Source organism: Macrotis lagotis, chromosome 1, assembly GCF_037893015.1.
Source record: "Macrotis lagotis isolate mMagLag1 chromosome 1, bilby.v1.9.chrom.fasta, whole genome shotgun sequence".
NCBI lineage: Eukaryota > Metazoa > Chordata > Mammalia > Peramelemorphia > Peramelidae > Macrotis > Macrotis lagotis.
In genome coordinates this window covers 190,628,556-190,654,136 of record NC_133658.1, presented here as the reverse complement: position 1 = coordinate 190,654,136, position 25,581 = coordinate 190,628,556, and the positions used below count along the sequence as shown (strand labels likewise).

The 25,581-nt window shown below is 35.4% G+C and overlaps 1 pseudogene; it reads left to right on the top strand.

Moving 5' to 3' along the window:
* LOC141520522 (5-aminolevulinate synthase, non-specific, mitochondrial pseudogene) overlaps positions 1-25,581 on the top strand; it is a 73,386-nt pseudogene that overhangs the window by 38,690 nt on the left and 9,115 nt on the right.

Below are 25,581 nucleotides of genomic sequence, written 5' to 3'. Positions count from 1 at the left end.
GACACTTAGCAAATGTTTGTTGACTGATTATGTTCCTCTTTGTATTACCACAACCACAACTTCATATTAATCAACTGCATTTATTAAGTGTCTACTATGTTCCAGGAAATATGTTTGGTGCTAGAAATATAAAGCAAAAAAATAAATGATCTCTGTTATTATGGAGCTTATATGTTCTCAGAAGAGACAACATGGACATATAGAAGCACACCCAGAGTAAACAAAAGGTAGTTTGAGGAGGAGGAGGACTGGCAGCTGGAGGAATGAGGAAAGGCTTAATAAAAAGAGATAGAAGAGGGGCAGCTAGGTGGCACAGTGGATAAAGCACCAGCCCTGGAGTCAGGAGTACCTGGGTTCAAATCTGGTCTCAGACACTTAATAATTACCTAGCTGTGTGGCCTTGGGCAAGCCACTTAACCCCGTTTGCCTTGCAAAAAAAAAAAACTAAAAAAAAGTTAGAGTAGTTTAATGATGAAGGAAATGAGGAATTCTAAGGGTAGCTAAGTGGTTAAGTGGATAGAGTACTCATCCTAGAGTTAAGCAAGACTCCTTCCTGGGCTCAAATCTGGTTTCAGACACTTAATAGCTGTGTGATTGTTGGCATGTCATTGAATTCTTTTTGATTCAGTTTCCTCATTTGTAAAATGAGCTGGAGGAGAAACTGGCAAACTACTTCAGTATCTTTTGCCAAGAAAATCCCAAACAAGGTCACAAAAAGTTGTATACAACTGAAAAATAACTGAACAAAAACAAGATACATGAGGAAGAAATACAGATTTTAAAATAGCAATTTAAATAGCAGTGTTTTGAAGGACAACAAGGCCATGCTATCTGTACTATAAAAGGCAGAAAGGGGAAGTAATGCAAAAAAAAAAAAGGAAACATAGGCTAGAAACAGATTGTAAAGGACTAAAAGCTATACAGAATAGTATACACTTAATTCAAGGAGCAATAGGGAGATATTCAAGATTTTTGAGTTGGCAAATGACATCATCAGACCTGCAGTGAAATAAAAATTAACCTTGGCAAAATGGAGGATGAATAAATGTGGGGAGAAACTTGAGGTAAGAAGATAGATTATGAGACCATTGCAATAGTAAAGACTAGGGATGATAAAAGCCCAAACAAAGATGGTGGCTGTGTGAGTAAAAGGACAAAGATAAATTTGAAAGAAAGTAGTGGAAGTAAAAAATGACAGGATTTAGCAACTAATTGTATATTTGGGATGAAAGGGAGTGAGAAGTAAAGAATAATGATAAAGTTAAAATCCTGGGAGGCTAGAAGAGTAGCAATGTCCTTTTGCAGAAAATAAGAAGTTCAGAAAAAGGATGGGTTTGAGGAAAAGATACTAAGTTTTCTTTTGGACACACTAGCCTTGAGATGTCTATGAAACATTCAGTTTGAAATGTTCTAAAAGCAGTTGGTGATGCAGGACAAAGAATCTGCATTAAAAAAAATAACTAAACCTGTGGAAACTGATGAGATCAACTGATAAAAGAGTACAGAAAGAGAACAGCAGAGAGTCCAAGAACAGAACTTGTGATAGGCTCCATTAGGAAAAGGAATAGAGGGGCGGCTAGGTCGTACAGTGGATAGAGCCCCAGCCCTGGAGTCAGGAGTACCTGAGTTCAGGTCCGGCCCCAGACACTTAATAATTACCTAGCTATGCGACCTTGGGCAAGCCACTTAACCCCATTTGCCTCACAAAAAGAAACAAAAAAAGTAAAAGGAATAGAGATCATGATAAAATAAAAGATGCAGAGGGGCAGTTAACTAAGAAAAGAACCAAGAAAGAATATTGCCTTGAAAACCCAGAAAAGAAAGAACATCACAGAGGAAATGGTTAATACTATCAAATGCTGCAGAGAAGTCAAGAAGGATAAAGCTGAGAAAAGAACATCATATCTGGCAAAAGAGATCACTGGAAACTTTCAAGAAAGGAATTATACTAGATTACATTGTAAACCAGATTGCAAAGGGTTGAGAAAAATGAAAAAGAAATAAAGGAAAATATAGCAGATTTTTTTATATCAAAGTTTGTTCTAGAATCAACCTAACTCCAACATTTATTAACTCTGTGACCATCAGTAACTTAACAAGAATTTAGTAAATTTACTATGATCCACAAACTGTGCTAAATTCTAAATATACAAAGAAAGTCACTTAAATTATTTCAGATCAATGTCATCATCAGTGAAATGAAGATAATATAAACTGAAGAATCTCTCAAAGGATAGGTGTGAGAATCAAATAAAATTATGCACATGTCATAGATTTTACATATATATGATAATATATAATATATATTACCTTTTAAACCTTAAAGTGTCATATTAATTCTGGCTATTATTATTATCCCCATTTTATTATCCCGGCAATCACACTGTAAGTGGCAGAGCTAAAGGCTTCCCTCAAAGGTTAATGGCATTATCTATGTTCAACCTGTAGTGTTAGAGAATTGGGCTATTACCCAAGGGGATACTGGAATCTTAGGTAACTGTAATTTTATTTTCTAAATGTGAAAATGTCCTTGAAAAGATAAGAAATATTCAGCTCAAAATACAGAAACCTAAATCCCACAACTCTTCCACATGTCAGTCATGAAAGTCAATCTCCACATATCCCTTTAGAGTCCCCTGTTTGTGATTGTCACCATATGGTAGGGCAGGTGCTCTTTTCTTCCTGCCATCAACTCATTTCCCCTATGAATCTGTGCTGCTTTGCATGCATGAAGCTTTTCTTGGGCAAGCCTATTGGTAGCAATTCTGTTGTCCCAATGACTGCTGGTTAATTTCTAATGCTCCTCTACTTTTGAGTAGATTTGCATGTTTCCTGACTTCTAAGAGACACAAAAATAAGACCATCTTCAGTTTATTGAAACCACACTGAATTTTGCATTTATTGCTTTCAAATGTCATGTTTCTACATTGCAATTTACCAATGCAATAGTTAATATTTTCTATTAACAGATTTCACCCTTCACCTCTGGAATTTTTTTTCTCTCTAAAACCTTGGGATTTTGTAATATCTAAATTCTAACCCAAACATCTTCATTTAATTGGGGTCTAAAACAGTAAAGTGATTCCCCAAGGATACCTGGTTAATTAATAGCAGAACTGAGACTTAGAAACTAGACCTACTTTGTCTCAATTCAATGCTTTCATCCCTTAATATTTTGTACTTCTTAAACTTTATTTCCAAGTAGAAGCGATCCCTGACTTACAAATATCCTCTCATACAAATGACTCAGGTAGTATAAGTAACTTCCCTTCCCTCTCTACTGCTTTTGGGAACTTCTTTCCTACTTCTTCCTCTTCTCCTAGCCTCTGACTAGAATCCCCACTTCTCACTTAATTTCAGTAATGGTAAATAAAAACAATAAGAAAAAAAATTTTCTCTATTGCTCCTGGTCAGTGATCCCTCCCTCTGATTTTCAGCACTCTCCTCAAACACCATTCCATAGAGAGGGGAATCAAGAGGTGAGATTAAAACTGATCCAACTTCCATCATGAAAATTCTATTCTACTTCTTCACCTTTGACTAACTCCCTAGTCATCAATAGGAGTAAAAAAAAATGTAGTAAGAGACAGTGAAAAGAACTTTATCAAGTTCCAGGTCTCTCCTTATGTCCAAATTTCCCCCACACACCATTGAGTCCCTATTTCATCTCCTTACCTAAACTTCCATTCATCCTTTGACCTGTAATCCAGGTCACAGGAGCCATTACCAATGACCTGGAATCACTTGCTACAAGAGACTTGAAATAGAAGGCATATGTTCCTGGCAATGCAAGTTCAGTGAGTTCTTTCCCCCTCCCCAATCCCCCACACCCACCAAAAAAAGTTATCATGTATGATACTTAAGTTCTATAGTATTCTCAGTCCATTGGCATCAAGAATTCTGGTTTCAATTCCACCTTTGACATTTCCTAGAAGTGTGTTCGGACAAATCATTTAACTTCTCTTAGTTTTAGGGTCAAATTAATTTCATTTCTACTTTTGACAGGGTTACTAGACAAGTTGAAGAAAGCTATATTTGAAAGAAATTACCTATTTTAATAAAGCACTTGACAGAATTTCTCATGGATAAAATGGCAAGACATGGGTTTAACCCACCACTAAGTGAATTTGAAAATGATAGTATATCTGAACTCAAAGAATAATTATTGATTGATACTAATTTGAAAGGACATATCCTAACAAAGTGACTCAGATATAAGTCCTTGACTTTTTACTTTTTAATATTTCTATCAATGATTTAGATATCATTAATAAGAATAATAGACATTTATATGCTACCATAAGATTTAAATTGCACTTTACCTATATAGATTATACTTTTCAGATTTGGAAATTACACAGATCTGAACTGATTCCTATACTGATAGTTGTCAGATCTGCTTATGCAATCTTAATTTTTTCTCAGATCTCCACACCTGCATTGCCAATTGTATATTGTACATCTGAAACAGATGGCCCATAGACATCTGAACCCATTATCTTCTTCCTTCCACACCCTTTCCTCTTCCTATCTTCCAAATTACTAGGGAGGGCAATGCTCCTTTTCACCTGAGGTCAAAGTCTAGGTCAATTCCTAAATCCCTCTCATTCCCATATCCAGTCATACATCCCCCCCCTTCTCTCTACTACCACCACTCTGGTGTAGACCCTCTTTACCTCAATCCCAGACTACTGCGATAACCACTTAGTTGGTCTCTTCAAGTCTCTTTTCTCTCCATTCACCTGTCAAAGGGATGTCATTTTTTCTCTCACTTCATTTCTCTTTGGGGGGGTATATTTACTTTCACAACAAGATTATTGTAATAATCATTATATTATGATTAAATATTATAAATCATTAAAAAAAGAAAAGAAAATGTCCAGAAAAAAAAGAAATTCCATTCAATCACAGAGTACATGTTGGGAAGTAAAGTAGATGAAAACTGGAAAGGTAGGATGGACCAATAAAAAATATTTTGAATGCTAATCCAGGTTCAAATATAAAATACTCTGACATTCAAAGTCTTTCATACTAGCTCCTCCAACATTTATAGCTTCTTATACCTTCCTCCCCAACATGCACTCTGTAATTCTTTGACACTACCCTCCTTTTTTTCCCCTCTTATAAATCTGTCTGCTAACTAGACATTTTTACTAGCGGTCCTCTGGGTTTTCTCTCAGTCCTCATCTCTTCCTCATAGTTTTCCTGACTTCTTTCAAATCCCAGTTAAAATTTCACCTTCTACAAAAAGCCATACCTAATAGATACCCTTTAATTCTAGTGGCATTTGTGTTGGTTATCTCCAACACGGTGCATATATATACATATAGAATATTTGCAATACATGTAAATGTATGTATATGTGTTGCTTATACTTAGTGGTTTTCATGTTGTCTTCTTCATTAGAATGTGACTTCTTTGAGAATAGGAATAGTTTTTCACCTTTCTTTGAATTCCCAATATTTACTACCATCCAGAAAGATAGTGGGTAATTAATTCCAAATCTGCAGTTATGTGTGATTCTGTGTATTATCTGTAAGATGAGGATCATGATATTTATACTAGCCCCCTCCTCTACCACCTGACAGAGTTGGTATAAGGAATGTGACTTATAAAACCCTGAAGGGTTTTAGAGATGTAATTTCTTATTCATCTCATTAGTAGTGGTAGTAGTTATAATCAGACTTTTCTGTAGGCAGACTTGAGAATCTACTCGTCATATGTAACATTGGTTCTGTGGGAAACTATGAGCTCAGTTACAACTAATTAACTTACAAATAACCCTTTGAAACAACGTAATAGTTTATGAGTTGAGTTGTGTCCATGATTGTCCTTTTATCTGTGTGTTTAAATGACAAATCTAAATACCAAAATAATCAGAATATCTGTAATCTGAACCACAATCCTATATAGTTCTGGAAATGAGTTCTGGGGAGATTCTTTACCTTTCCACCAAAAAAAGGGTTTAAACCCATTGAAAATGACAGCATCTATATACTACAGTTTATATTACATTATTATCACAATCCAGCACAGTGTGAATTATCACTTCCATCAAAGAGATTGGCATCAGGGTACTGTGCTTACTCATTAGAGCTGCTCAGGCTTTCAGTAACACACTTGCTGCAGCTGCCATCTAGTCCTATAATTGGAATAATATTCCTTAACTGTTGCTTCAAAACTACCCCCTCAACATGAATATCCTTTGCAATGGTGACTTTTGCAAAAATGCTCAATGTATTGCCAGCTAAAATATTCCATGGTTTTTAGTTGCAAATCACAAAAACCTGGAGTGCCTTTACCTTATCTCTCCTTCTGTCAGGAAAAAGCAGTCCTCCTTTCCTTGCCAAAAGCAACCCCATTTACCTAAGTGCTTTATTCTCTACCACCTACTTCCTAGTCTGACAATTTATAGGATCACAGATATAGAGATAAAAAAAATGCCTGGCTACTTGGGTCTCCCCTAATATAGCAAGTTCACAATGTCCAAAATATAATTTGTTTCTCTTTTAAATCAATTTTCCTAATTTTTCTCTGTCAGTTTGCTTCTGATGCCCTGCCTGATTTCAAGGAAACAAAATGCCCATCCCCCAGTAAGCTAATCATTTCTAAAATCACCACCATGCTGCTAACTCAAGCCCAGATTGATTTCACCTCCCTCAACCTCTTGTTCCCTCTATTCAGAGTACTGAACTCCTCCTAAGACCTTCCTTTATAAAGGGTAGAAACTGAACTCTCAACTCATTTGACTTTACTTTTGCTGCCCTGCCTGGTTTCAAGCCCATGAAACAAGTCTCCTCACAAGTGACCCTCTACCCATCCTTTCCTGCCTCCTTTTGCATGTCATTTATTCCTTTTGGTTGTAAGATCCTTAAGGACAGGGACTGTCTTTTTATTGATTATATTCCCAGAATGTTGAATGTCATAGATGCCTAACAAATGTGTTTTGTACTCACTAGAGTTCATAGCACTTCCTTTTCTTGCCACCTGACCCCTTTTCCCTAATACTGATCTTGATGTTTTTACTGACTCCATGTCCCTAATAAAGTCATTTCCATTCTTTGAACGTGAGTTTCTTATTCTCTGTGATAATGAGGTTGTACCAGATCACTTATAAGGTCCCATACAGTTCTTCCAATCAGTCATCTGTGATCGGTAATCATAAAACGAAGAATAATTTCTTAATTATGCTACCTCACAATTAAAATTTGAAATCATAATTTAACACTACTAAACTTATATTCTGATCTGTCTGCTAAAGCATTTTCTCAAGACATAAACCTTTTCAAAGGTATATGTTCTTAACCCACCTTCATAACTGATTGTTCCAATGCATTGAGTATTAATCTATTGATAAAAGTCAATTATAATAATAATGAGTACTTTAATATCTATTTTAAGATTGAAAATGACCTATAACATGCAATAATAAAGAGTTTGTATTTATATAACCCTTTGAGAATTGCATATAATTTTATGTTTGTTATAGACTCAAAACTAGAAAGGACCTCACAGGTCAACTAGTACAACTTTCTCATTTTATAAAAGAAACAGGTCCATCATGGTCAAATGCCTTACCCAAGATAATACATACTATAAGTGCAGATATGAGATTTAACTCCACCTCTCTAAAGTCATTCTTGTTATAATAATAATAATACCTAGTATAGTTAGTATAATAAGGGGATCAATGAGAGAACCCCTGCTCAACTGAGTCCCTCAGTCCTACTTGAGGAAGACATAAAAAGAATGAACTGTCAAAGTTTTGTTTCTTTCAGATTTTGAGGGGTAGCATTCACAACTTATAAAAAGCATGGAACTTTGAGTGACTGAAACCCATAGTGACATTTTCACAGACTGCAAATAAACAAACTGGATGTAGTCCTTTTGTATCTTGTAAATGATTCATCCATTTCAGACTTTGATGAGACTTTATTTGTTTTTAGTGGGGTTTTTTTTTTGCAAGGCAATGGGGTTAAATGGTTTGCCCAAGGCCACACAGCTAGGTAATTATTAAGTGTTTGAGGCCAGACTTGAACTCAGGTACTCCTGACTCCAGGGCCAGTGCTTTACCCACTGCGCCACCTAGCCCCCTTTGATGAGACTTTATAAAGAAATATTTGCTTCTTTATTCTATTAGAAGGGGCAGGGCATCCAGGTCATGTGACTAGACATTTTTTTCTGATATTTGTAAGTGATCAAATCTCTCCAAAACATGAATTATGTATCTGAGATAAAGCAATATCAGCTGTCTCCAGGATCTATAACATGGCACACAAAAGGAAGAAAAAGAAAAAACATTAACTAATTTCTATCCTGAACTCATGCAACATTACTCTCACCTACTGCATGCCATCAGCATAGTTATACTAGCATATTAAAGAAATTTACCTGTTTGCAACGAAACCCAAGTTTACCTTCTGATCACCTCCCTCCTCTCTTTCAGTGTTATGAGGATCTTGGCTCCAAACTTCAGAAATTTGCCAAGGTCACAATAGACACAACTCTAAAAGTACTTCATATTGTAAAACATCTCTTTAGAAATGAAGAAAAACTGATGGAAATGGAAAAGATGCAGGTCTGAGCTTGAAATAAAGCTTAAAGTTACACTACAACTCCACTACCAGGGCCTTGGAAATTCAAACTCACAGAAATCAATCCCAGCACAGAAACTATCTGAACTGCCAGCACTGTGACAAAGAACTAAGGAACAGAAAAAATGGGATAGAACACCATTTCTGTTGGATAGGGAGCTGTCTGCCACTCAACTAAAGCTGAGGGAAATAGCCCACTATTCAGCTGGGACCAGTACTGAACTCCCAAAAAGTACTTGGGACAGAGACCTAGGCTGATGAACTCTCAATTGCCCAGCTTGTAAGGAAACTGAGAGACACCAAAGAAAATACCATTAAAAGAGAGGGAATCAGAAAATGTGCAGTATGGGGAATTAGATGGCGGAGAGGGGGAGATAAAAATCAAGAAAGATGTTAGATTTTAAAAAAACCTGAATACCTTGAACAGATAAAAAAGAACAGATAAATCAATAAGAAAAAAACATTAACGAAAGTAAAAGTATGGCCTCTAGATCCAATTAACAAGTTCAGGCATCTATAAATAAATACTACAAAACAAAGAAAATGATTCAATAGGTGATGATTGTAATGCAAGCCGTTTGACCTGGATATGAATGTGTATTTCCCTTAGTCACAGTCATGGAGCTTGAACTGATGTAGCCAGTTACACACATTATTTATACTTACGATACATAGCCCTCAAATTTGACTGCCGCTGACTTTGTTGGGTATATCTATATGCATATTTCTATATGCATTTAATTATATATCTATGGGTATGTGTATATATGTATTGTGTCTGTGTGTATGTGTATATATGTGTGTGTGTGTGTGTGTGTGTGTGTGTGTGTGTGTGTATTTATCACTATATGTGTAGTTAGTGCATAAAGCACCAGAGGAAGATGCTGAGAGGGGAGAAGTAAACTAGGAACTTGGGGAACTGATAAGCGAACTTGGGAAATGCAGACTGATTTATGTGTGGACTTTACCTTTTGGCTGCCTCACCAGCAGCCTGCATAATAAAACTGCATAAATCCCCTACAAAGCAGCATTCCTTTGGTCGCTCTGAATTAAAAAAACCTGTCCAACAGACAGGAGAAGAGCAAAACCTCCAGAGCTCCTGCCCTACAATTGGCACATAGAGATTGGGGTTTCTTTGATAGCTTCTGCTTCTCTCTACTTACTTTACATGCTGCAAAAGACCTTGTGGAATTTGAGGAGAACATGGAACATGGAATTGTTTAAAAGAGAAAAGTGAAGTGTGACAGCAGAATTTACCCTACACACAGCAAAAATATTTGCATAATAGAAAAACCTGAATCTGAGATGGTAAATCTCACCAAAGAAACGAAAGAGAAAACAATATTGTGGAACTCAAATATAGTCAAGGACAATGTAAAAGAAGAGAAACAAAACCTGATAACATTAAAAGAAAATATATTCATTACCTAAGTAAAACATACTGATCTCAAAGAAAGGATGAATAGAGACAACCTAAAAATTATAAGTTTCCCAAAACACAAGACAAAAAGAAAAAGAAAAAACTGACATTACTAAGAGAACTGGACAGAATTTAGTAACATAGAAAATGAAATACAAGTTGAACAATTCTTAGATTGTCTCCAGAAAAAAAAGACTGCAAACTAAAAGGTGTATAGAGGTTAAATTTATTTAACAAGTCAGTTCAGTGACAGCTAGGTTGCACAGTGGATTGAGCACCAGCCCTGGAGTCAGGAGGACCCAAATCCAGCCTCAGACATTTAATAATTTCCTAATTGTGTGACATTAGGTAAATCACTTAATCCCATTGCTTTAAATAATTTTAAAAAATTAAAAAACAAGTTCTCAAGTGATAAAGGAAAAAACCCTTCAAATGCAAAGTAAAGGAAATTCAAATAGTATGACTATTCTTCCTACTACAGAAAATGAAGAAAGGAATGGAAAAATTATTTCAAAGAGCAATAAAGTTCAGGATACAGTCTATAGTCACCTACCCTGACAATCTGAGTTTAATTATAGATGAGAAAGATGTACATTCAATAATAAAAAGGTGATTGAAACATTCTAAAGATAATACCATATCTGAAGAGATCATCGCTTCTTGAATATCCCAGCTAATCTAATTGAAAGATGGGAGGCATGAATCTATGAAGCAGTGAAAGATACCAACCACAACAGATAAACAAGAGAAGAAGCAGTAAGAATGTCATTCTAAATGTACAAAAGGAGAGAGAGGTGAAGGCAGATGTTAGGTACAGTTAGTGTTGAAAAAGTAAGCAAGACCCAATTTAAAGGCAAACCATTTAATTTGGGGAGGCTACATTAAAAAATAGGAGAGTGAATAAAAGAAAGGAGAATATAGGTACAGAGGGGAGTGTGTACTGGGGTCAATATTAATCTAGCAAGTTGTGAACAGTGATCCCCGAGATGCCTCCAGAAGAGAAGAGCTGAAGAGGAGTTGGGGATGAGGAGAGGGACAGGATTGAAATTGGAAATAAAAGGAGGGAGGCCTTGATTTCATGTCATGAAAGGGTTCCACAATGAATACTCATATGGGTGAAGAGAAAAATTCTATGAAGGAAAATGAGTCTCTTGGATTGGGTACCATCTGGAGGAGTTAGTGCTTGAAAATGCCACACATTCTACACTGTGAGAAGGGGGTTGAAACACATGGGAGCAACGGGCATCTGAGGATCTGGGATGGCATGAGAATAAGAAAAGGGGGTTAAGGCAAATGGAGAATAGAAGATAGTTAGGGGAAGGTTAGAGATCAATGGGGAGCTGAATAATCAGGGATGTGAAGGGAAAGGTCCTCCCATGAGATAGTGTCCTCTCTAACACTTTCAATAATTATGTTGTTCTGGAAGTGAGGCAAAATGGAAAAGGGGAATCCATGAAAAAAGATCTATATTCACCTCAATGGAAGTGCCTAGAATGGATGTCTTGGAAACTCTGCATGAAAACAACAGAGAAATTGCACAGATCAGTAATTTTAGAGGTATGAATCAGAAAATAGAAAAAGGAAATGGATAATAAAAAGAATGAGAGAAATTCTTTCTGAAAGGGGGCACAAAGATGAAATTTTAAAAATTAAAACTAAAGAATAAGACTAGTTGAAGGAGAAGAATGGAAGTCTACTTGACTGAGAATAAAAAGGGGAGAATTATATAATAAAATAAAAGAGAAAAAAGAATTGATGAACAAAACTCCAAAAGAAAAAGAGTAACAAATGAGAAAAGTTCAAAGTTGAGTAGAAGAGAATTAATGAAACTGAGGTAATCACCATATGCTCTGATGATCAAATATGAATTCCTTTGTGTCGTTTGCCTCTTTTTGTCTCGCTACTGTTTGGAACATTGCCTCTCTTAGATTACAGAGGAGGGAGTTGGAACTGATGACAAGAGTGCTGGCAGAATAACTAAAGTTCATAATCTACATTGGTAGGAGAGTTTCCTCTCTGCAAGTTCCCTAAACCAATGAAAATACAGATTTCAACCAAAAAAAAATGAGAATTAGGAGAGAATACTCATCAAACTTCTAAATATCTCAAATAACTGGCCATGAACATTCAAACAAAAGAAAACAACTAGAAGTTTATGGAAATAATTGAGTGAATTTGACTTTATAAATCTAGGAAAAAATTCTAATATAATGTAGAATCTTAATCAATCAATCAGTCAATGAACATTTATTAAGTTTTTACTACATGCCAGGCACTCTGCTAAGAAATTATGGTATATTACCTTTTGTATCCAATTAATGGATTCACATTTCATGTATAAGATATAAAATCATTTGATATAATTTGATAATTCTTTGCATCAGCAACAAATTAATTTTGTTATAAGCCAACAATCAATAACCACAGTCCTAATACTGACTGATGATGCCAGCATAGCTCTGCAACTACTTATGGAATACAATAATAGCATTGCTAGGATGCGCTCTATGGATGAGTTATTACTTGCATTGAGGTCAATGGAGACTCCAAAATGCAGGAAGTTGGAGTTGAATTTTTCTGTCCAGATCCATTTGCTTCAGTAATTACATTATTTCTATCTAATTCCCTATCAGCAACCCTCTATGAGTTTCAATTGTTTATGACTTTCTTCATTTACCATCATCTACTCTGAATATTGTATTCTGGAACATATTTCAGAACATTATGGGATATCTTTTATACATTTGGACATTTGGACTGTGGGTCTTTTGTAGGGGGTGTGGGGGTTTCTGTATTCCCAAAAATATGAGCTTTGTACTTTAGTTTTATGAGTGAGAGGAAGAACTGTGCAAAATCATCTTCAACCAGAGAATGAGAAGTAATATGTAGTCTGACAAATCCATATACAAGAAAGAGAGACTTGAAGTAAAAGAACCAGACTTAATCTTTGGACTGGTCATCCTCTCCTTCTAAATGAAATATCTATAAAGCACTTAACATAGTAACTGATCCACAGTAGGCACTCAAAAATTCATATTTACTTCTACCTCTTCCTCAAGGAAGGATCAAGTGTCATTCAGAGAAGGATGTAGTCATAATTTGACTTTGCATTACACTTCTAAAATGGGAGTTTTGGGATTGGCCCTAAATAGCATTATGAGTCACTGAAAAGGACAAACATTGAAGTTTTAGAGTCACTTTTTTGAGTCTAAAAATGTGCATTGTCATGTATAATAAAAACCCCTCAATAATGTTCACAACTTGGAGTACATTGAAGCACAGACTATCTAAAGGTCAACCTTTAAGAAGGGTAAACTGGGGTAGTTAGGTGGTTCAGTGAATAGAGAGAGCACTGACCCTGGAGTCAGGAGGATCTGAGTTCAAATTTGATCTCAGATACTTAATAATTACATAGTGACCTTGGGCAAGTCACTTAACCCCATTGCCTTAAATAAAAAAAAAAAAACCTTGCTTGTCTTATATCTATACAGCAATAAAGAACCTATCAAGGGCCAATTGATGTTATTTTCTTCATTTTTCGATGATGGCACAGTGGATAGAGAGTGTCAGGGCCTGAAGTCAGAAAAGCTCATCTTTAAGTGTTCAAATCTACCTTCAGACACTTCCTAGCTGTGTAACCCTGGGTAAGCTGCTTAACTCTGTTTGCCTCAGTTTCCTTAACTTTAAAATGAGTGAAGAAGGAAATGGCAAACCATTGCCGTATCTTTGTCAGGAAAACCCCAAGTGGAATCTAGAAGAGTTGAACACAACCGAACAGCAAACGATAAAATTCCCTTTCTGCTATCTAGCCCTGCACTGCAGCTACTGGCAGGAGCCGAAGTCTCAGTTCCTTTCCCCATTCCCATTCTCCAACAAGCTTCATGGTTTTGCCTCCTCATCTGAATTGCATCTTTTTTCTGTAACACAAAAAAGGCTTATTAGGCACAGCTTACATGTTCTAAAATGAACTTAAGAGGAACATGCCAAAAATATTTTTACTGAACTGTCCTAGTGCATTCATTTATTCAAAACTTAGGATGTGCCTACTGTATGTAGAGTACTAGTATACTCTTATGGGAAGAAAAAAAGTTTAGAAGAAACAAAATTCCTGCCTTTCCTTCACTTATAGTTTGGAGAATTGTCATACACATAGATAAACAATAATACTTCAAATCTGTAACAATTTAGTTTACAAAATTATTTACTCAACAGTCCTATGAATTTGGATAATGTAACTATCTTCCCCATTTTGGGTGAGCCACCTGAGATCAAAAAAGTGTCATGTCAAGTTTATATCATTTATATGTTATGAAGCTGAAGTTTAAACACAGGTCTCTGGATTTCTAATTTGGAAGGAAAATTACAATAACTGGAATTTAAAGGAAATACAAAGAGGAAAAATTTCCTGGGTAAAATATATGGTCACTAATCAAGGGAGGAACATCTATGAGCTACTCAAGAAGGAAAGATTAAGAGAAAGAAGCCCTAATTGTGAAATTGAGTTATTTTTTTTCCTAGAGCATTTTTTGACTTTGGCTGGTTAATTGGCTTCTCCTCTAAGTCATTTAACTCAAACCAAGATCCTATCTTTGAGGTATTCTCTCCATGAGTGATTTTTATATATAAATTCCAAATTTAATTCCAAATAAGAACTCAGTATTCTTCCTATATATTGAGGTAGGCATGGCAGGTCCATTAAAATTCCAGAACTGTTTCATGTAAATTTCTTGAAGAGAAAATATCAAGAAAGATTGAAGTACTACTTACCCTTTGCCTCATCACACTCTTAGTTAAACCCTACCTTAACTCAATTCAACAAATATTTATTAAAAAACATATTATTACCCAGGAGAGAGAGAAAGTGTGGCTTTAGGGGACAGGTAAGACCCAATTTCAAGTCCTGATTTGATATTTCCTTCCTGGAAGTTTGTTAACATTAATCTGAGTATATATAAACTGAACTGACACAAAAACTTGGAATTATCTGCATTGTGTGGGTTTATCACTGGAATTTTTATTGATCTTTAATGTAATCACTATGGGGTGTTGTCTGACAAAGAAAAGATGACTGAAGATGGCTTGGAATGTACTGAATGACTTTGATGTCTGACCAAGCTCTAAGGACTCTAAAGTACCAGTCACCTTTATGACCATTGAGAGAAATTATTCTCATTTACTCATTCCAGGAGAAGTCTTTACATGCTTGGGGTAGACACTCCTTAACTGACCAATGGACCCAAGACCCCTGGATTATCCTCAACCTAATTTAGCTTACTCCATTATTACACCTATAAAACAATCAAAGAACCTATCAAGGTCCAAATGTATGTCAAGATCACAAACTGGCACCAGCCCTGGAGTCAGGGGGAACTGAGTTCAAATCTGTTCTCATATACTTAATAATTGACTAGCTATGTGACCTTGAGCATGTCACTTAACCCTATTGCCTTAAAAAAACTAAAAAGGGTAACCCCTTACTTGTCTTATATCTATAAAACAAATTTACTAATACAACTATAAAATTCAAATATTTTCACACACACACACACACATGTGTGTGTGTGTGTGTGTGTGTGTGTATAGTTGTTCTAATTCTGCTAAGCTCATTTACTATCCATTAATTTAGCTAACCTTTTGTACATACCCAGTTAACCTCTCTAAATCTCATTTTGTTGCACTATAGAATGAGGGAATTGGATACCAGTTCTAATTTCTCTGAGATGTAAACAGCCTCCCTAACTATACATGATCCCTACATCCTCCAAACTCCCATAGCATTTGGGGGGGTTGCAAATCAATGGGGTTAAGTGAATTGCCCAAGGTCACACAGCTAGGCAATTATTAAGTATCTGAGGCAGGATTTGAACTCAGGCCCTCTTGACTCCAGGACCACTGCTCTATCCACTGCACCATGTAGCTGACCTTCCCATAGCATTTTGATCATATTTCTCTTGAGAGAAATGATCATTAATAATAGCCAATGGTTTAGGGAGATTCAAAGTTCTCATTACCCAGCCCACTTTCTTAAAGTCTTGATTTTAAATGTTCAGTGCCTTGAAGGACATTGTTAAAAATAAGATTGGACTAACTTTCTTTGCTCACAGCCCTCCCAGGTGGGGTATTTATTGTGTTCTGCAAAGACCTGGATGGTGCTTAAATTCTTTGAATACATTGCCCAATCTGGTATTAATTTTAAAAGTAAATTATTTAACAAAAATTCAGGTCCAATCCCTTACTATAATATTCATTTTCTCTTAAATTGATAACCAATCAGGGTTGATTACTTCCCTGGAGAACATCTATTCTTCAAAAATTTTATAAATTGTGAGCCTGCCACCACAATTATCTTTGGTCTAAGATGGCCAAATAACCAAATTTTAATAAAATCCTGACATTATTAACAAAATGATTAAATTACCCAGAATTATGTCTCTTGAACCTTTTTAATCACCACACTCTAATGGAACTTTGTGTATTCTGCTTCACATTGAAGTTATTTGTGAAGATAATAAACTACAAGGGGTCAGAGGAGCCATGAACAAAAAAGTTTGTGAATCACTCTCCAAGATGATTGTTCAATTTGCTTCCAATCCAAAAGAATACTATTTAAAAAAATAAAAAAGTACACACAGCTTAATCTTCTTTATCTGCTATTTCTTTTCTGAAGCAAAATTCTATTCACTTCCTTGGAATAGCAATTGTTTTTGTTTAATCTATCCATGAACACAAAACTCTGCAGAAAGACATAGATATTTGGTTCCAAAATATTAAACTAGAAGTCTTTTGACATGGTCTCATTTAACAATTACTATGGACTGAATACAATACTTTCCATAAAGTATAAAATATATGAAAAGCATATAAAATAAAGTTTCAAATACTGTTAAGGTCATTTCCCCATTCTTTGCAGTTACCAAAGAGACATTAATAGACTCATAATCTGTCATTTCCAAGGGAATCGGCAAAGAAGTTGCATTTAGATACTCTTTTTTGCTTAACTTAGGATAAAAGACAAAAATATGGGTTATTAGGTCTGAGTCATACTCAAAGCATCATTGATTTAATAATATAATCTTCCTTGAAACCTTATATGCTTAGTCTATGACATTGTCATTATCTTTTAGCTCTAAAAGTGAAACTCTCTTGAACACTGTCATTTTGATCCAAAACTGCCAAGTTGTTGAAGAAACATGCCGCTCAGATTGTCCTATGAATAAGTAATAATAGAGGGGTCTTCTTGAAATCAAAGAAAAACTTATCATTTGGGTTTGGCAGTTCATCATTCATTATGTGTCAGCAAAACATACAAGGTAATTTTGCATTTAAGCATCTATCTGTTCATTGTCTTGGAAAAAATTTTATCTTTCCAATTAATTGTATTCAGCATTTATTAAGCACCTATTTCAAGGCATTGGTCTATGGTCCAAATAAACAAAGGAAAAACACAGTCCTTGAACTCAAGGAACTTACATTTTATATAGAGAATACAATATACACAAAGAGAAGTAAATATAAAGCATAAATAAAATAATACAAAGAAATTCTGAAAATAAGACAAAATAATACAAAGAAATTCCTATTGAATGAAAAGTCCTTCAGGTTAGGAAGATCTGAGTTCAAGTACTGCTTGTAGTTATGAGGCCTTGGACAAGTCATTTCACCTCTGAATATCCTAAGACAACTCTCTATTAAGTTGTATAGCAGCAGTTACAACCGTAAAGAAACTTTTTCCTCACAAAGAGTCACCTATACCAATGAAATCATAGGCTGATTTTTAAAAAGTCAGGAGAGAATAAAGAGTATATTTTAATAAATGGAGGAGGGTTCAGGAAAGGACTCCTGTAAAAGTGGCAAATTTATCCTATCTTAAAAGAAACAATGAATACCGAAGAGTTGGAATTATGGAGGAAAGGCCATTTGAAACATTTTGATTTATTGTTGTTCAGTCATTTCATTCATGTCCAACTCTTCATGACCACTCTGGGGGGTTTTCTTGGTAAAGATCCTGGAAGGATTTGCCATTTCCTTCTCCAGACCATTTTAAGGATGAAGATAATGTTTGTCCTTCATTCTCAAAGAAGACCACGATATCAGGGGAGTGATGCCATGACAACAAGCACATGGACTGGATTTGAATGAGGGGGTGCTGTGCTAAGTCACCAGACTCACTTTCTCCTCCAGAACCATCTGGGTCTAGTGACCAGATAGGAATCAGGATGATTGGAGATGATCCTGGATGCAAAGCAGTCAAGGGTAAGTGACTTGCCCAAGTGTCTGAGATCAGATTCAAACTCCTGTCTCCAGATTCCAAGGCCAGAGCTCTATCCTCTGCACTGAAGCAAAGAAATTTAAGCTACTTGCCCAAATTCACACAGCTATTAAGTGTCTGAGACCAAATTTGAACTCATGTCTTCCCAACTCCAGACCCAGCATTCTACCCATTGTGCCACCCACTCACCCTAGACATTGTAATAATGGAGTTGCAATTATAAGACTGAAAAAAAAATTCTAATCAGCCCATTTTTTAAAACCCTGAAACAGCAATACATTGCCCACCACACAATTTTCAGATTTCAGATTTCCTCCTTCCTAGAATAGAGAGATAACCTGTCTCTATACCTGCCTTTATATAATGATTTACTATTGTAAACAATTTAAAAAGTTTAAGAGACATAGTTTTGGGGTAAGAATTATTTTATTAATAAGGTCAGCACATTTTTAATAAAAGGATGTTTATTTGGTCTTTTCTCTTTCACCAAAGACAATCATGGGAGACTCTTAGATGTTCTTAGATGTTCTTTTGGAAAATGAGTGGCAATCCACTCTGACTGGTTAGCATGAGAGGAGGTGGCCTATTACTATAGGCTGAGTGACATCATGTCCACCCATATCTCTACCCAGACCACTCGTAGCCTTGGGCAATCTGTTCAAAGAATCTATACCCATGTAAACCTGAGCAGGAGATACCAACCAGGGTGGGGTCTAATCAGCAATGTCCTTTATAGGGAAAATATCAATCTCCTCCAATAATTGCTTATTAATAGCAATTTCTCTCATTATCATGGTAAAAATGCACCCTCTCCTTAACTATACTCTGTCTTCTGCATGAAGCCTATCCTGACTCTATTTCCTGCCCTCTCTTCCAAACTACCTTGCATTTAACGATTTTCTGTGTATTTATTTTTGGTTTTTATTTCTGCCGTATATATTTTTATGTATTTGTTGCCTTTCAATTAGTCAATTCAACTAGCATCTCCTAAGAGGAAGGATTATTTCATTGTACTTCTATATCCACATCTAGGACAGTACTTAGTGTGCTTAATAAATACAAATTAATTGTTAAGGATGGTCTAGTTTTCTTTGCACATTTCCATTTTAAAGGTAGGTTGTGAAAACCCATTGATAATAGGAGACAGTCTTATTTGAGATGCATGTTATTCCTACACACAAATATGTTTGAGTTGGGCAAATTCTTGTGAAACAGAAGCAGGAAAACAATTTGACAAAACATCTGTTGAAGTAAAAAGCTCCAGCTCATTGGAATTTCTCTTACTGAATGCTCAAATCTCTGCCAGAAAACAGAAATCCAGGCACTACTATATCAGAAAGAAGAAGCTATGAGCAGTAGTTACTGTATTGGCATCTGCTCATTGCAAGTTGGTAATCAATTTAGTTTTTCTTCTTTGCATAGCTCAGGAAAAAATCAGGCTGAGTCTGAGCTTGTAAGCCAGGTCTTCATTATGGCATGCATCTCCCTAGCAAATGTTTCCCTGATTTGTCCTTGTGGGATTCTGTCCCAAAGCCAAATCAGGCACTGCTTATGGCTTGGAAAGCACAAGAGAACACTGACATCCCCACTCATTGATGCATTTATTCAATCAATTGACATGCAGATTTGGAAAAGACACATTTGAGAAACATTAAAGTTTTAATTGGAAGTAGAATATAAAAAGGCCAGAACTAAGAAACTCACTGTCTCCTGGCGCAACCCACCCCACTTTGGTATAGCTCTTATAAAGAGATCTTTTTTATATCAAACTGAAATCTGAACCTTAGAATGTACAACTTATATTTTTGAATTCTACCTTCTGGGTCAAATAAGAGTCTAATTCCATTCTTCTTTCTTATTTCTACAGAAAGTCACTCTATCCCTTCCACTTATTCCCCTGTGACCTCACTTTCCTCCCTTTCAAATCATGTTGCTAGAAAGAAATATTTATATTGTTCTCTACCTTCAAATTCTTTTCATCTTTATTCTACTGTTGCTAAGCTTTTCTAAACCCCAAACCTAGATTACCCCCACCATCTTCCTTCTTTCCTCTCTGCTTATGGATGCTACTTAAGATAGTCAAATAGAGACCACTTCAAATTTATGCTATCTACTCTAAACTGGGCCCTCCCTACTGTACAACAATCTGTTCATTCTTTTACAATTGACTCTTCATTGCATTTCCTCTCCCCACTCCCCCATATCTTCTATCACCTCTATAGAAACTATTGACAAGCAAATCTATGTGATTTTACTATCATATAGCCCTCATTTCTCAATCTTGTGCTCAAGAATAACACAAGACTTCAACAAATGCTTTACTAAAGTTGAAGTAAATGTCTACAGGATTACCTATCAAATCTATATAGAAAAAAGGGAAATGAAGTGGTGAGAATATTGAGGAAACCCTATTTTCCTATTTACAAACACCACTTTCAAAACATAATTCTAGATTTTTGCCAAAAACCAAAGTCATATATCATTCTATAATTTGAAAATTTTATATTCTCTTATTGAAAACTGAGATATTTACCCATTAGTGGTAGTCTCATTTCACATAATTTTAATCAATAATCACTTCTGCCCCTTCTTTCAGAACCATGAGATGTGTAGTTATCTGAGTCTTATGACTTGAACTAATTGAACTACTCTTTTACTGTCCTCTCTCTTACCTTGGAATTCAACCTCCTGCTAGTGTGTTTTCTTCTCTGTTTCCCAGTCTTAAAAGCATTGTGCTTCACAGAATGAAAAAACTGAAGCATGGAGATGGTAACCAATTTCTCATGACTAGCCAGTGCTAAAGTTGGGGTTGATATCCTAGTCTTCTTGATACCAATTTCAGGATTCTTTCCATTTTATAACACTTGCTCTCTAGGATAAATCTTTTATAGTTCTTTTGTCCTTAAGAAGCTTACAATCCAGTAAGATATTGAAGACAAAAGGTACAAAGGAGACAATATCAATGTCAGCTAAAGAATCAAGGAAAACAAAGTAACAGCATTATTGCAGGATAATCAAGTGTGAAAAACCAACCTTTTCTCAGTAATGATGTGACCCAAGAAAACTTTGAAGCACTTAGGATGAAGTATACTATCCATCCTGAAGACAGATGGTGTCTGTATACAGACTGAAGTGTGCTTTTTTTTTTCACTTTATTTTTCTTGAAGTTTCTCTTTGGCGGGGGGGGGGGGGGGAATGCTTATTTTTACATGACTATTATAGTGATATTCTTTCATGACTACACATTTTTAACCTATACCAGGCAACTTACTTTCTCAATGAGGGGGAGTGGGGTGGGAGGGAGGGAGAGAATTTGGAATTCAGTATGAAAATTTGTTTTTGCATGTAACAGGGGGAAAATAAAATGAAATAATGAATCAAGGGAAATAATGTAGAATTTAACTTGGCTCATGTATTTGTTTCTAATTTAAAATAATAAAAGCCTAACAAACACATATAGACAAAGCATCTGGCCTTGTACTGCTCTGTATCACCAGTTTAGAATAATTTTTGCCTAATACATTTAAAGAGAAAGCATAGTAGGTATAATGGATAGAGAGGCTGCCTCATAGTCAAGAAGATCTGAGTCCTACATTTGATACATATTGGCTGTGTCACCCTGGACAAACCACTTAATCTCTTGGGAATTCCCAGGAAATTTGCTGCGACAAAAATTTTCAGAAAAAGTGACAATCTGCATTGCTAAATGGAGTTTTCTCACCAGGAATGAAATCAAAGACTTTATTTTTTAAAACCTCACATTATTTAGGCCATATTATTTCATCAAAATGGAAATTCCTTTATCCAACAATAATGGCAGTCTCTCTAGCTGGTAGCAAATGATCTCCAAAAGACATTGTGGGGGCTGCTAGGTGGCGTAGTGGATAAAGCACCAGCTTTGGAGTCAGGAGTACCTGGGTTCAAATCTGGTCTCAGACACTTAATAATCACCTAGCTGTGTGGCCTTTTGGGCAAGCCACTTAACCCCATTTGCCTTGCAAAAGTCTAAAACAAACAAACAAACAAACAAATAAAAGACATTGTGGTGGGGAGTAGCTATATGGCACAGTAGTCAAAGCACCAGTACTGGAGTCAGGAAGACGTGAGTCCAAATTCAGCCTCAGACACTTGATACTTACTAGCTGTGTGATTTAGGCAAGTCATTTAACCACTTCGCTTTGAAAAAAACAAAACAAAATAAAAAAGACAAAAGATATTGTGACAAGACATACTAAATTAGGCAGTCTTCAAATAGTAGATATGAAGCCCATTTCTGAGTTTAGATAGGCACCTTTTTTAGTTTAGAAAAAGATACCAAAAGAGACTCTATACCAGTAGAGCCTTCAATAATCCTGATTCCTCATATAGGCCATATAAGGCATAGGAATAGAATTAAAATAATACAAGAATTCTTTTTTCAGTGATATGACTGTTCTTTCTACCCCACTGTGCAACATGATGGATCACACCCTTTCTCTGATTTAACAATCTTCAAGAGTTGTGTTGTTCAAAAATAAAAACAAAGATAAATTTCCTATTGACCAATCTAATGGCAGACCTCTTTGAACTTAACTTCAGTTCATACTCAAATTGTTATTATATAAGAAAAAATCTGTCAGAGGTTGTGATCTGGGGACACAGCCTTTGAGAACTCAGGGTCACCTCCCCTCTACAATGAAGCATCAAAGGAGGACTTTGGTGGAGAAATTTTATAATGAATATGACACTATAATAAATTATTTTAAAAAAAATCACAAAGCCTCCAGTAACTACAAATAGGATATGTGTCTTCACTGTTCTCTCTCTGATACAGCAGATCATTATATATATATGTATATATGTATATATACATATATATATTTCAATATGCATCCATTTTATGCTAAAAGCAGAAGACAATGGATAAGTAATAAGAAAAACTGAAGATCTACATCATGTTTTACCTTTCTACATAACACACCAAAAAAGATGTCTCTTAGTTTACCTCAGGAAGAGAGATATGAGAGTGAATGAGACATTTAGTCAACGCCAAGCAAGAAGTGAATGGAAAGAGTGCTGTTACTGGAGACAAGGATCAGAGTTCAAGTCCTAACACTATTATTTATTAACTGTTTGATCCTGAGAAAATCACTTCTCAGTGACTCACTGAGACTCAGGTTTGTCACTCATAAAATGAAGATAGTTATCACAGTGCTCATAGAACTGCTATGAAGAAAGCCTTAGAAATACTTCAATGAGGTGAGTTGCTCTGGTGTTGTTATAATGAGATGCTATTAGAACATTGACTATATTTTTCAGAAAAGGACTGTAATTATTTTCTCATCAAATCTATCAGTCTAGTCTGCAAACAAAATCTTTGTTTCATGTTGGCTTCTACTTTTCCTTATCTGCTAGATTCAATTTTTTTCTCCCAACCAAACAATAAGATGAACAAGTCAATGACAGGAATTATTGTCTTATGTCTCCCCAAGATGGTTTTCATTCTTTTTTGTTAACTCATGCACAGATAGCTACAAAGCTAGATGTGTTTCCTGGTTAGAAAAATTCATTTAAGAATCTGAAGGAAATACTGACACTGAATTTTAGCAGATGTCAAACAGCTGAATCAGTTATTCTACAGGAATAATACGATCTTCCATTACTCAAAGTCAAAATGACCACTATTATCACAAAACTGAATATGAACTACATGGAAAATATAAAATTCTTGTCTAAATTATTTATAACTATGACAAATAAAAATTGTGATATCACCCAATATCACTATGTTTTAGTTGTGTTATTTTTCACTTATTAGTCATGTGATATCTGTTCAGAAAAGAAGAAAGTAGTATATGAGATGATCAATCAACAGATAAAAATGAAGGTCTCTCTACCTCTTCAAAGCATCCTCTTTTTCATAAGAAGTTCTATATGAATTCCAGTTTTGTTTTTTTCTATAGTTTTACAACAAAGTATCTTTATTTTGCATATCAAAGATAATATATTAGTCTAAGCCAGGAGTTCTTAACCTTCTTTGTATCTTGGACTGTTTCAGCTATCTGATGAATGCTTCAGACAGCTTCTCAGAACATTGTTTTTAAATGCATAAAATATAGTGGGTTACAAAGAATATCTATTGTACTGAAATAAAATTATTAAAGTATTAAATAAAAACATATGCATCCCCATTAGGTATTTGGATGGGGGGGCTATAACTTTATTTATGAGGTCACCAATCCAGATTGCAACCCTACTTGCTTTTCCTCACTCACTATATTCCATTTCCTATATCTATCTGACTTTGCATTGAAAAATAATACAGCTAAAATATAGTGATATTGGTCATAATTTTAATTGGCATAATTGTAAATAGATTAGGCAAGAACTTCATATTTTTCATGTAATTCATATTCAGTTTTTGATAATAGTGGTCATTTTGACTTTGAGTAGTGGAAGACCCATATCTGAAATGCTTCCCCTTCTCATTTCTTACCCTTATTTTCCCCTGAATTCCTTCAAGAATCAGATCAAATTCCAGTTGATCTAGGACATTTTATTTCCTTAAGTTCCAATGTCTTCTACTTTCTGTCTACTCTATATATCTTATAGAGATCTGATGATTTTCACTTTTTTCTCTCCATCTATAATAAGGAAGGAGAAATTGCATTTAACCATTTTTAAGGTATCCTTAATGTTTAGCATATTTTGCTCAGAACAATGCTGGAATATGCTCTTCTTCATCCCTCAGTTTTGAAGAGGATCAAAGAATGATGTCTTGACTTATACATGAATTGGATTTAAGTGAGGCAGAGTTACACAAAATCATCAGCTTCACTCTCTCTTCAACAAATATTAAAGTCCAGTGGCAAGACAAAAGTCAAGATGATTTTGGATGGTAGATGACCATGATGTCTAACCAAGTTCTAAGAATTCTGTAGTGTCTTCTTCAGCTACCTTCATAGTAATTGGAAAAAATTGTTTTCATCCACATTTGAGGTCTGTCACTTACATTCAACCTGGTTTAGGCCATCTGGCAATGGAGTTAAGTGACTTGTCCAAGGTCACACAGTTAGTAAAAATTAGGAACCTGAGGCTGCATTTGAACTCAAGACCTCCTGACTCCAGGGCCAGTACTCTATCCATTGTACCACCTAATTACCTCTGCCAATGTGGTTTTACCAGAGTTTGGTCACTGTACATGCTAGAGCTTCTGGGAAACATAGGTTAGAATTGGGTAAAAGGACAGAAAAAGATGATGGGCATCCCAAGACCTGTCTGTTTTCTTATATTATCATCTTTATTGCTAAATAAATATT